This window comes from Harpia harpyja, chromosome 16 (assembly GCF_026419915.1).
Source record: "Harpia harpyja isolate bHarHar1 chromosome 16, bHarHar1 primary haplotype, whole genome shotgun sequence".
Lineage (NCBI taxonomy): Eukaryota > Metazoa > Chordata > Aves > Accipitriformes > Accipitridae > Harpia > Harpia harpyja.
Window position 1 is genome coordinate 8,251,905 of NC_068955.1, and position 13,406 is coordinate 8,265,310.

General features: G+C 46.5%; 1 protein-coding gene across 6 annotated transcripts in view; it reads right to left on the bottom strand.

Annotated features, from left to right (window-relative positions):
• The window catches only part of EYA3 (EYA transcriptional coactivator and phosphatase 3), a 64,896-nt gene extending 52,687 nt beyond the window's left edge, over nt 1-12,209 (bottom strand). For 4 of the 6 annotated variants that reach the window (XM_052812094.1, XM_052812095.1, XM_052812093.1 and 1 more), the window contains exon 1: nt 12,101-12,209. The gene's annotated coding sequence lies outside the window, so the exon portion shown is untranslated. The remainder of the gene's footprint in view (nt 1-12,100) is intronic. The other 2 variants (XM_052812091.1, XM_052812096.1) reach the window with 2 other exon arrangements.
• Nucleotides 12,210-13,406: the final 1,197 nt, after the last annotated feature.

Here is a 13,406-nt window from a genome sequence, read left to right on the forward strand (position 1 = left end):
TAAATGATGGTGTTCAATGCTCAGCTGCCCAGTAAAAGCCACTGCTTTTAATGAAGCAGATTCATTACACCATTTGCTTTACACAGCATCAGTCCTGCTGGCAGAGGCAGGTGGGAGCACAGGAACACCCTACTGGTCAGACAAATGGTCCGTCTAGCCCAGCCCAGCGTGCCGTCTCCAACAGCAGCAACAGCAGATGCCACTGGCAGGGAGAGCGTGAGCCTGGCCGCTCGCTCTCCACCACCCCCTCCACGCCCCTCCAGCAGCCACAAGCATGGGACCGCAGAGGGGACATCCCTGCCTCATCCTCCAGCATCCACCAATGGACCTATTTCCCATGAATTGGTCTGGTCCCTCGCTGAACCGGCTGCTGTCGGCAGCTCCCACGGCCGCCCAGCGCAGCTCACAACCTGCCGCATGAAGAAATTCTCAGCTGTCTTACAGCAACTAGCTTCCGAGTGCCTTCAGTCCTAGTACAGCAGGATTGGGCGAGCAGCTCCACTTTCAGCATGTCCCCTGCCTTCAGGATTTTGTACACCTTGCTTACATTCTCTCTCCAAATCAGAGTCCCAGCCTTCAGCTTCTCTTCGTAAGCCATCTGCTCCATCCCCTACGATCACTGTTCTGCTGCCCCTCTCTGCTCCCTCTTGAGATGCAGCGACCAGAGCTGCATGTAGTATATGAGATGTGGCTGCAATCGCAGCTTTACTACAAAGTGGTAAAATGATGTCTCTGTCTGTTGTTTTCGACGCCCTTCCTAATGACAGCCAACATCGTTGGCTTTTTGTTTGGCTGCCGTTTACACCGAGTAATCATTTCAATGAACCATCACTGTCCTCAGGTTCTCCTCCTGGAGTCGTAACTGCCTGTTCTGAGTTCAGCCTCATGTAATATGGTTTAGATTGCTTTTCCCTAGATGAATTACCCTTAATTTAGGGAAAGCAATCTAAACCATATTTATGGTAATTACCTTAAGTTTCTGTAAATTCATCTACACTGAAGCTCCTCTGCCACCTTTTTGACTGCTCAGTTTGGTGATATCCTTCTGCCTTTGGTGTGGCTTTTTATGACTCAAAAGTTCAGTAACATCAGTAAACTTGGAGATTTCACTGGCCATTCATTTCTCTGGATCACTGGTGAAAATGCTGGACAAAACCAGTCTAAGCACCACCATTAAGGGTACCTCAGTGCTCTCTTCTCCAGCCTTTAAAGTGACCACTAAGCCCTGTCCTCTGCTACCTGGGCTTGCTAACGGAGTTAGAGGGCTTTGAACTAGGTTTGTCAGGGAAGACCCACCAGGTAGAGAACAGCACACATAAGACAGGGTGACAAAAATGCTCAGACAAACCAGCTCTGCTACAGGATGATGAACAGACCTCTTGTACAGTCAGGATAAGGGTAGCCAAAAAAGTAGAATAGTGTGGTGGATGTCCACTACAGAACCTCTGTCAAGAAGTGAATGAAGCCATCTTTAAACAGCTGAAGAAACCTAGTGATCACAGACCACAGTTTGCAAGAGGGACTTCAACCACCCCAATATCTGCTGTGAGAGCAACACAGTGGGGCAAACAAAAGTCAGGTTTCTCAATGCATCAAAGATAATTTTTTTATGTGGTGATGTAACATGGTAAGAGTTCAAGATCCCAGGAGAAGTGAAGATGACAAGTAACAAAATAGCTAGATTACATTTGTTCAGGAGACTAATCTGACAGGTAGGGTACTATGGGAGGGCCTGAAGGAACAATGCAGCCCTGGAGAGATGGCTGATCCTCAGGGACAGCTTCCCCCAAGCACAAGAGACAAGCACAAGAAGTCCATCCCAGCACGCAGGAAAATGCGCAGATGCAGAAGGAGGACAGTTTGGCTGGACAGTGAACTTCTGACTAAGTTCAAAAAGGAAGCACATGGGAAGTAAAGCAAAGACCAGATACATGTGAGGACTTCACCAGAACTGATGAAGCATGCAGAGATCAGAAGCTTTGCTGGCTCAAATCCAGCAGGGGATGCAAAGGGCAACAAGAAGGGCTTCTCGGGCTCCTGTGAGCACACTGGCAGCAAAAGACCAAGAAAACCATGGGCTGGATGCTGAGCAGGGCAGGCAATCAACTGACCGAGGACACAGGAAAGGCTGAGGTATTCAATGTCTTCCTTGCTTCAGGCTTTACCATCAAGATCTGCTCTCAGGCCTCCCAAGTACTTGTGCCTCATGGCAGAGCTTGGAGGAAGAAAGTGCCACCTGTCAGGGCCCCCAGCAAATATTCCCCCTCCTAGGGTTTTGGTTACCTGGGCTCAGGGCCAAGACAGTACAGCTGGTGACCTTGGTGACAGCTTTTCCAGAAAGCTCTACTGAGGCTTTAGCAAAGGCCTCCACTCCCTGCCTTGGGAACTGCTTTTAAGCTGCGGCTCTCGCCTTTGGCACCCACCCGAGCTACGGACTTGACTTCCCAGCGTGACTGCAAAGCTGCCTCACTGTGGATCCGTCTGCCAACCCAGGCTCTTGCCTTAACGCAGCTACGTGCCATCGCCAGCTTGCCCTGCTCACCCCGTGGATCCTGAGGGACTGTACCCTTACTGGTGAGGCCAATGCTGCTGCCTGCCTTGCTACCACACTTAGCGTCCCTTCCCTTAGGGACTAGCATGTCCCTGCTGCTCCCAGACACTAACCGTGGTACAGAAAGATGAAGTTAGAGACCGCCTTAAGAAAACTGGACATACACAACTCCATAAGACCAAATAGGATGGAGAAGCAACTGCTTTCTATAATTTTTGAAAGGTCCTATCAATCTGGGAGGTAACCGATGTCACCTTCAAGACAGGCAATAAAGGAGATGCAAGCCAGTCAGACTTGCCTGTCTCCTCCCAGTGTCCCAGGGGACTGTGGAGCAAATCCACACGGAGACTATTTGCATGCATATGACAGACAAGAAAGCGACTGGGAACAAGAAGCATGGATCCGCCAAAGGCAAATGGTGCCTGGCCAACCTGACTCCCCGTTCTGACGAAATGATTTGCTCTGTGGAATAAGAGAACAATAAATATTCTGTATCTCGTTTTAGTAACGCAGAGCCCTTCAGCATCCTTGCAGCCACACTAGGCAGGTATAAACTATGGACAGACTACATGGTGGATGAAAAACTGTCTGGACTGCCAGGTTCAAAGGAGTGTGATTACAGGTCTACAATCTAGTGGCTGGTAACAAAAAGCTACCTACAAAAGCTGGTAGTGGACACAATATTAAAATCTTCATCATGACCAGTGCAACAGTACAGAACAGCCCTTAAAAAAAAAAAAAATCTGTGGATAAGACCAAACTGGAGGGGTGCAGTCCAAAAGCCTGAAAAGCAGAACTGCAATTCAGATGACTGTGACATGCTAGAAGAATGAGCTAGCAGGAACCTCGTGAAGTTCAACAAGGGCAAGTGCTATGTGCTGCCCTAGGGATGGAGCAACCCCATGCAACAGGACAGGCTGGGGACAAACCAAGAGGTCACAGTTCTGCAGGAAAGAAACTGGAGATCCTGGTAGATAAAAAGTTCAGCATGAGTCAGCTGTGAGTCCTGGCAGCAATGAAGGCTTGTCTCGACCTAGGCTAAAAAGGTATCATAGAAAAGACACAGCCAGACTCATCTCAAGCACCTAGAGAAACAGGTAATGGTCATAAATTGCAACAAGGGAAATCCCAGCCAATGTAAGGAAAAATTTATTCACCATGTGAGTGGTCTGCACTGGAAGAGTGACCCACAGGGGTGGTGAAATGGCCACCCTTGCACATTTTCAAAACCCCAGTGGACAAGACCCTGAACAACCTACCTTCTGTGAGCAGACTGAAGGAGGCCACCTCATGAGGTCCTCTGCAGTCCAAATCTATGCTTTCACCAGCATTCCAGTGATAGAGAGCCTCTCCTCCAAGCCTGGGGAAACTTAGCTTAATACAACTTTGTCAAAGGTTTTCTGAAAATTTGGTGATAGCTGTTGCTTCCCCTCTACTTATGCACTTGCACAACTCCAGTACATTAACAAGGTGGAATTTCCCTTTACAGAAACCATGCTGACTCTTTTCCAATGGAGTGTATCTTCCAGTAAGCAGTGATTTTGTCATTTATAACTCTATCATCTTATTGCTGCTGGAAGTCAGTCACCTATATGGTGTTCCCAGGATGTCCTCTAGAGCCCATCTTTAGCAGTAACAGTGACAACAAGGAATTCACTGAGCTTCTCTGTTATGCCTTACCATCCCCAGATGCCTGTTCCATCACCCTTGGTCACCGAGAAGTCCCACACAATCACTAGCTGGATTCCTGCTCTTGATGGATTTAGAGAACATATTACTACTGGTTTGAGCCTCTGGTGCAAGGTGCTCTTCAACTTCCCTTTCACCCTTTTTAATTCTCCTTTTACATTTCACCTGCTATGCTACGCTATAGACTTCCCTGTTCTCACCCACCATGCCTTCCATTTTTTAAATGCTCATCTTTTCCCCATGATGGCTTTTTAGCTTTCCCATTGAGTCACGGAGGGATTTTTAGGGGGAGACCAATCTGTTCGCTTTAAAACGGTATATCTTGGCTTCTGACACACTGTTTTTTAAACAGATTCCAAGGTCCCTGTAGGCTGCTCACTTTTTGGGCAGATCTTTTTATGGTTTGGGGGATTTTAAAACTACTTGATTCATTTTTAGGTATTTCCATTTCTTGAAATTGAATATCCATGTGCTGGATTTTTTTTGTCTGCTGTCCCCTTCTACTCAGTTATATCTAATTGTACTGTGGTTGCTGTAAGGCATCCCACTTCTAGCTTAAAGTAGGTCCTATGCACCACGACACTCCAAAAAGCAGCAGCTTTTGTCAGTTTAAACTTGGTTGCTGTAGGAAGCAGTCATTTATTGAGTTAGAAGAATGTTCTCTCTACCTCGCCTTCTGAGGAGGCACAGAACTGGTCTCTGTCCAGGTAGTTGAAATCTCCCATTATAACTCCCCCAAATCTGCAGCTTCTCTGATCTCACTTAATAGCTCCTGATCACTATCACTGCCCTGATCCAGGGGTTGCCAGTATAATCCTAGTAGCACATTGTAGGTCTGGGATTTCTACCCATACAGACCCAATAGTGCTTCTCTTTTCCTGTATTTGTAATGCTGCTACCCTTTATAAAACCCCTTCATGCACAGTGCCCATCTCCCACTCTATACCCTACCCCACCATTTCTGTACAGCTGGTACCCTGGCATCACCGCATCCCAGTGAAAGCCTCCTTCCACCATATTTCAGAGATGCTTGTTACAGCACGGATAGCATAACCGTGGGGTTAGCTCTCTATAAACACCATCAAAAGAACATCCCTAATCACACAAAATAATCGATATGATCACAATATCTACAACTAGTTAATACTATTGTATCACAAGTCACCCAAAACAAGAACGAACACATTCCATTTGGAATTCAACAACCCCAAAACTTACAATTGGCATTACAGTACTATCAGCACGTATCAAACAAATGCAGATTTAGATGGTAAAAGATTCGCTTCTTGCTACAGCTCACTGGCAAAATCCTTTTCCCTCTCTGCTCTTGGCAGGCCAGTCAAGTTTCAAATAAGAATTAATATCTCACAAATGGAAGCACCATCTCCTCTGCTAGGTACAATTTTGGCAAAGAAATGCCTGATGACTTTTTTTCCAAATCTACCCTAAAGGTCCCATTTCTCCCAATTCTCTTTTTCTTTCATGTTAGTTCAGGTCCTCTTCAGTATTAATCATAATTAATACATGCTACCAGTGACCAACTCACATGCAACCTAAGAATCTCTGAGCTGATCCTGAGTATGTCATGCATTATTTTTTATAAAAGAGAAGGGGCTGTTATTTTATTTACTGAGAGTGCTTCCAGCTTACCTATGCTGCAGACTAGGACGATCAGTAAAAAAGCTACATTCAAATGCACAAAAATAGTACAACGTTTCCACATAATCCTCACAAGATACTGCAGCCAGGACAACAAAACTTCCACAGTAAAAAACAGATTCATATTTCCTTTCTCTTCCTTGTTGTCCTTCCATCTATTCCCATTTCCCTTTTTCTCTTTCATGCCATTATTTATTTGAATTATCTAACTGCCAATTTAGTCATTACATAACTTTTTATATTTAGCCCATACAAAATATTTTCAGTTCAAGAGTACTCAAATATATTAACTTCTAAAAGCAAATGACTCATTTCAATCAACAACTCTTCTCCAGAAAACAAAAATATACTTTCAGAGAAAAAAACTGTGGTGACATAAGCTTTTAGTCTTTGGACCTGCCCTACTTGAAACTTTTTCTTTACTATAGAAAAAGATAGCTTTTGCTCGCTGCATTCTTCCAAGTCTTCTACACGTAGAAAAGCAGTGCATTCAGTAACCCAACATGGATTACTACTTGCTATTGCAATTAGGGAGCCTCTGGGTTCATTCACAAGCAGCAACACCACAGGGTGGCTAAATGCATGTTCAACTTCTGCTACATACACAGAAAAATCATTTGAAGGCCCTGAAGGAGTAGGAGGACACATACCAAAGATATGGACAAAGGAAACACAGCGGGGAAAAGTCTGACATTTCAATAAGATAAGAAGCCTCGTTTGAGATTGTTCTTGATCCACAGGGGTCTCAGTCAAACTGTTTTACCAGATTCAGTCAAATGGCAACGACACAAAGAGCAACAAAACAGTCAACAGGGGTTGATGGAGGACCATCAAGGGTTTGGGGGTTTGGTTGGTTTGTTTGTTTTTTTAAACTTACTGCTTTTAAGGAGGAAAAAAGAAAAAGAGGAGGTGAGAAAGAAAAGCATAAGACTTCAGGGTTCACACAACTGTGGTCACAAGAACAGACTCAAACTTTGTGTCTGCACCTTTCCAGAGCGTGTGTCTGTTTTTCTCTGGTCAATACTTAAAAAACAAACAAAACAAACTGCCCCCCCCCCCCCCCCCAAAGAGAGAATTAATTACACGGCTTCAGGCATCATGTAAACCAGGTCCTCTAACCTGGTAGGTGCAAGTGTTGCTTGTTTCCAGGAGGAAACAAACAAGATCATGAAGATATCTTCATTGCTATAAGTACATTTTCTTCAGACCTTGTCACTGAGAATTAATCCCTAACCAGACAACAAATAAATCCTAGCAAAAACAGTGCTGTCTGTTCTGAAGTTTCTGATGATTGCAGAAAATCTAGAAAGCAAAATGAACGCAGGGATGACCAGATTGTTGTTTTACTAAGATAAACGTAATTAGTTGAGTTGCAGCAAGTCATAATATTGTGCATTTTAATTTTAGCTGACACCAGTTGCAAAGTGAATCACATTATGCAAACTACTGCAGTTGCAATCAAAGACTGTTTAACCCTACACTTCATTAAGTTGCAATCAGTTTTATTTGATAACTGGGATGGTCAAGAAAAGCAGGCACAACTGATTTTCGCAACTTTCGGAGCCCTGCTGGCTCTGTCACCTGTGACCACATGCCCATCCCCAAGGAAGCCAGGGGCCTTGGGTGAGGACTAACAGGACTGAAGTTTCGGCTGAAACAACAGGATGACACACGCCTTCAGGCTACATGAGAGCCCAAGGAATTACTATCTTCTTCCTTGCCATATGTAACAGGTAACCTTTGAGAAAGAACAGTCCACAGTATTTTCTGCTGACTTTTAGCTCCAAAATCTGTCAACATCAAGAAATTCCCCACAGGGCTGTCCTCTTTGACTTAGGCCTATTCCAGTTAATGAAGACTGCCAAAAACTCTCTTAACTAGTCCACTTTTTACTTCCCTCATTGGAAGGAGCAGCTGCATGACATACACTGGATTCTGGTAGTTCAGCAAGAACTAACACTTTCAGTAAAGACCAATTATGTATGTTTTTTATAACAGCATCCACAAAAAAGGTCATTTTATTCTGAGATTAGAGAAACTTACTCAACAACTTGATGCTGTTTTTTCTTCAGCATAAAGTTAAATTCTTTAGGTCCTGGAAAGTTACTCACAGATTAGTAATTCAGAGAATTGTCAAACTACTTTTGCTACCTTATTTTAAAATGCTGACAGCAGTGGTATCATTGACTCACGGGGACTTTTTGGCTTTCTTCAGGTCAGGCAAGAGTGAGTATTTTGTAACTTTTTTTTTTTTTAAGCCAGAAGAATTTATTTTTCCTCATATCCAGAAAGGTCAACGTAGCAGCAGGCTTGGCATGAGAGCTCACTACTGGATAGAGAATAAAAATGATACAGTAGAAAAAGAATTAAACCTCGTGTGTCTTTATAGTTCTCCAGAATACCAGCCAAGTTAATGAAGAAAAATAAAGTAGTCCCTGTTATCTTCGAGTCCCTTCATCTTCTAAAAAGGCCGGCTCCCCTCCCTATACCCCGAAAGTTCTGGATGGACAGGAAATGGGGATTTAAAGTACACACAATAATCAAGGCACTGGCTTCTGAGATTTCAAGAGCTATTAAAAAGGTATTGAACAAAACATCAGATGTATTGCAAATGGGACCAGACTTCTATGTTAAACTTCAAAGCCTTGAACCAATGGGGTTGTTTTCTGTGACAGTATTTTCCCCAATAGGTATACGAGAACAACTATGCCTTTACCAAAAAAAGCAGCATGGAGAAATTTTGATAGGAAACCAGTGATCGGGCCTACTTCAGAATACCTCCATGTGGTTTTGAAAACAGCTGCCACTTTCTTTTCTGCTCTGAAGAATAATCAATCACCTACTTTTTCAAATGATCCTGGTCCCGAACATGCATTTTTCTACCCTGATCATCTTAAATCAATCATACTTAAGGAAGAATTTCTTAAGCTCTCTCAAATAGAATAGGGAAAAAAATTGTCAAAGACAAGACATTAGTATGAGACTGATTTGTAAAACGTTCAAAATGGAACTACATATGACAGTACGATATTTATAGAATTATGAACCATCACCCAAGGTTTAAAGCTGCCATACACTTTATGTTATGGGCCATTTGGTGACTCTCAGAGAAACAGCACTGCCAGTGTTCAAACACAAACAATGCAAATTTCAAGACTCAGAAGGAAGCTCTTGGGATGTGAGAATAGCTCTGCAGACTGGTTTCAACTCAGGAGAGACCCATATTCTGCAGAACTGAAGAACTGTCCAATCACCTCTGAAATTAGACTAGCCACACCTTTAACCCCAAAAGTTTATTTACGAGATGGAAAAAGTTCCCAATCAGCTTCATCACAACACTAAATTATTTTTCTAAATACAAAGCTTGTTTTCTAGTTATATTGTCCAGTTATGGGACTGATTGGTGACAACCTGCAAAAGACAAGACAGCAGTGACTGGTGTGGTGTGGATCAAAATGACACTATACACTGAAGACTCTGCTATGACATGCTGCGTATTCTGCCCACAGCGCTCTCCTAAAACATCAGGTTTGGGTAATGCATTAGGAGGAGATCTGAACCCTTGCAGCACCACCTTCACTGAAGCTCTGGAAGTGGCTGCAAGAAGGAAGAAAGGATTTGAAGTTACTCCCTCAGGTACTGGAGAGCCTCCAGTCATAGCATTTGCATGAACTATCCTTGAATCACTGCTAGAGAGGGGCCACCAGAGAGAACACTGCTGAAGAGATGCCTGTTTTACTGCCCTTTAACCAATTAAAGGAATAACTTCCAGACAAATTAGGATGAAAGAAAGAGAATAAATTAAGGATAAGACAAAGCAAGAAAAAGCTGAAAAAGACCTTCCTCAACTTACGACTAACCAGTGTGTGCCACTGGTCACCGTTTAGGTGATAAAAACACTCAGAAGCCGCTGCAAAAGACCATGTCTGGGGGTGGGCTGTCTGTAGACACTGCTTGATGCAAGACCATCAGTTGTTAAATCCTGACATGATTCCATTTAAGGTCTCAAAAGTTTCCTGTACATCCCTGACATCTCTGTCCTGACAGCCCCTTTTTCAATCACAGGCTTTTGCAGACCCAGTACAAGTTTTAACAAACATCCATTGTCTAGGAGCACCTTTCAGGGGAAAAAAAAAAAAAAAAAAAAGCACCGATTTGCAGGGAGGGGAAAAAAAAAAAAAATCCTACTTCTGATAACTAAGAATACAGGCACTGAGTTAGTCATGTCCACAATGACGTATTATCTGCTTTAAGCCTTGAATCTTTATGCATAACACGACTTGCACACGGCAACACAGTACTTGCTAAGGCTTTTCATTCAATTAAAATATTTCAGTATATTTTATCCAGTTTCATGTTTAGTCATATATAACTACCCTTTGGCATACAAAAGTTAGGAAATCGTACATTAATCTGCTGTAGAGGTACTCCAACCCATTAACACAAACCACGGACACCCATTTAATAAAGTATACTCTGACATATTCAATTCAAAACTCATTCAACATCTGGATATTTACAGGGCAAAGTTTTGAGAAGCTATAAACCCTTCTGGAGTCACCAATTACTCAGGAATTACTACAGCTATTGCATACATCTGTGATGGGCAAGTGACAGTTTTCCAATCAAATTTGTCACACAACCCAACAATACACAGTTACCAAGGTGCCATAACTGCTGCTGAGGTTGCGTGGAAGAGCTGAGGAGGCGGCAAAAGCTGCAGAAAGACACTGTGCAGTAATTCTAATGGCTTGTAAACTGCGAGACCTTAACCTCAGCTACCTTTTAGACACAGAGCAGTGAGAATGTACCTGTGTATCACTGTTTGTGTGGCAAAAACTGGACTGCAGAACTGCACAAGTAAGAAGTATCGCACCATGAGGCGGTAAGAAAAAAACCAAAACATGATAGGTACAGTCTGATAGGTCAGTAGTTTTGCAGGCTGAGGAAGCCACTATCTTTGTGCATTTTTAAAAGCAGCTTATTTCGGAAACAGTGACCTGAGGCATGTGAATTGCCATGATTCTCAACAAAACCTATCTTCTTCAGTATCATGAATTTAAGTTAATCTGCAACAGACCAAATTAAAGGAAACCAAACAATAGAGGCAGAAAATGATAATTGTAAAAATCTTATCTTAATTAGCATGGTTGACTTTTAATTACCAGTTGGAAGTTACTACGCTACAGATTAAGTGGATCACAGAAGCAGAAGTAAAGCCAGCTCCATACTGAAAGCGAAGTCCACCAAGACTTTTTCGTACGATGCTCCATCTGAATTACTACAGCTATGTTGCATCGAGGATTAGCTCTAGTCTGGAAACAATTTAGCCACATCATGCAGCGCAGAAACCAAACTAATAAGGCATGCTGTGCTGGAGCTGGCTCCACATAAAGCTTCAGCAACTCTGCGCAGCATTCCCAGAACCAGGAATGTCCAGCACAGCCGATCTGGATCCAGCACAGCTTGTGAAGCCCAAGTGACCACGGCCCTGCCAAGCCCCAACACATCCTCTTGGACCTGTCTGCACAAGCTCCGGTGTGAGCGACCAAACCCATCCAACAACCAAGTGCAGATACGTTCAACTGTCTCACTGCAAAGCCAGCACAGTTTGAGCAGGGCTGCCCTGAGCTGAGGCTGCCTGCTGCTGCTGGCCCTGTGACCAACCCACCAAGCCCCGGGCACGTCCCAGGGCGAGCTCTTTCTCCCGGTTACCTCGCATAGGCCACTCCTCAGGACCTGAGCTGAGCTAAGGGAGTCAGTCAGTGTCTTGCTGCACCTTTCGGACGCTTCCCAGCTCTTCCAAGCACCACCACCAGCGGCTGAGGCACCAGGACTACGGGGAACACCCCGCCGCGCCCCGGGGGGGCGGCAGCGGGCTCCGGGGGCGGCGAGCCCCGGGCTCTAACCCGGCACCACCGCTCCCGCTCCCGCCCCGGCCGCGGCGCCCCTCGCCGCCTTCCTCGGGCCCGCGCTCGGCGGCGGAGGAAGCACACGCTTCACACGCGCGTCGTCCCCGCCGCCTCCGCCCCCGCGGCCGACGAGCTCGGGCCCGCCGGGCCCCGGCCCGGCCCGAGGCGGGGGAGCGGCGCGGGGGGGGGGGGGGAAGCCGCGCTCGGGACGGGGGAGGCCGCGCGCCGCCCTCCCCGCGGCGGCGCCGGGCGCGCGGCGCTGGCCGGGCCTCCCTCAGCGGGCTCTTACCGAGAGGCGGCTCCGGAGCCGGGTCCGGGAGCGCGTCCCGCAGCGGACATGGCAGCGGCGGCCCCGCGCCTCCTCGCCCCTGCCCGCCGCCCGGAAGCAGAGCGCGCCGCGACGGAAGTGACGCCGCCGGCCCGAAGGCGGCGGCGGCGCCTCAGCCCGGCGCGGGGTGGCGGCGGGGCCGGGCCGAGAGCCGGGCGGGCCGAGAGCCGCCGCGGCGGTGCCGGCCGCCTTGAAACGGGTAACCGGTCCCGCCAGTGCCGGGCGCCGCGAGTAGAGCGGGCGAAGGGGGCTTCGGCGGCTCGGCCGGGAGTCACCGCGGCTGCCTCGCTTTGGGGTTTGGTTTTTGTTAGGCTGGCAGGGCCGTCCCTCCGGTTGGCTGTCTGATGGCTGGAGGTGTTGCGGTGCGGGTTACTGCAGACGGTGGGCCAGGTCTCAGCCGGAGGGGCAGAGCCGCGGGAGTCTGCAGAAAACCTCCCGCGTGTGCCGGGCAGAGGCTCCGGGGCTTTTAGTCTGGCCGGGCGTTGGAGGGCTCTGGCAGGTTCTCCAGAAGTTGTTTCTTCTCTGAAATTATTTCCTCTTCCCTTTTAGCAGGTCAAAACTTGCTGAGGCCGTAATGTCGCCCCTCCCGAGAGTTCACGTGGCGGCGTTAAGCACGGTCGCGCACCCGCAGGCTCAGGCCGTGTCGTGGCACCGAGGTGCCGTGGTTCAACGCGGCGGGCAGCTGACGCCCCGCAGCCCCCCGGTGGGGTGGGGGGGAGGATCGGGGAAAAAAAAGTGAAATTTCGTGCGTTGAGATAAGGACAGTTTAATAGGAGAGAAAAGGAAGGGGGAAATAGTAATGATAAAAGAATTGCAATATACAAAACAAGTGATGCACAATACAATTGCTCACCACCCGCCAACCCATGCCCAGTTAGTTCCCGAACGGCAGCTCCCCCCAGCCCTGCTCCCCCCCACCGGTTTATATACTGGGCATGACATCACACGGTATGGAATACCCTTTGGCCACTTTGGGTCAGCTGCCCTGGCTGTGTCCCCTCCCAACTTCTTGTGCCCCTCCAGCTTTCTTGCTGGCTGGGCATCAGAAACTGAAAAATCCTTGACTTTAGACTAAACATTACTTAGCAACAACTGAAAACGTCAGTGTGTTATCAACATTATTCTCATCCTAAATCCAAAACACAGCACTGTACCGGCTACTAGGAAGAAAATTAACTCTATCCCAGCCGAACTAGGACACTAGGTTTTTCCCTTGAGCATAAATACAGAAAGATGAGAAGCTGGGAGAAGTTAAAGGGCAAAACAC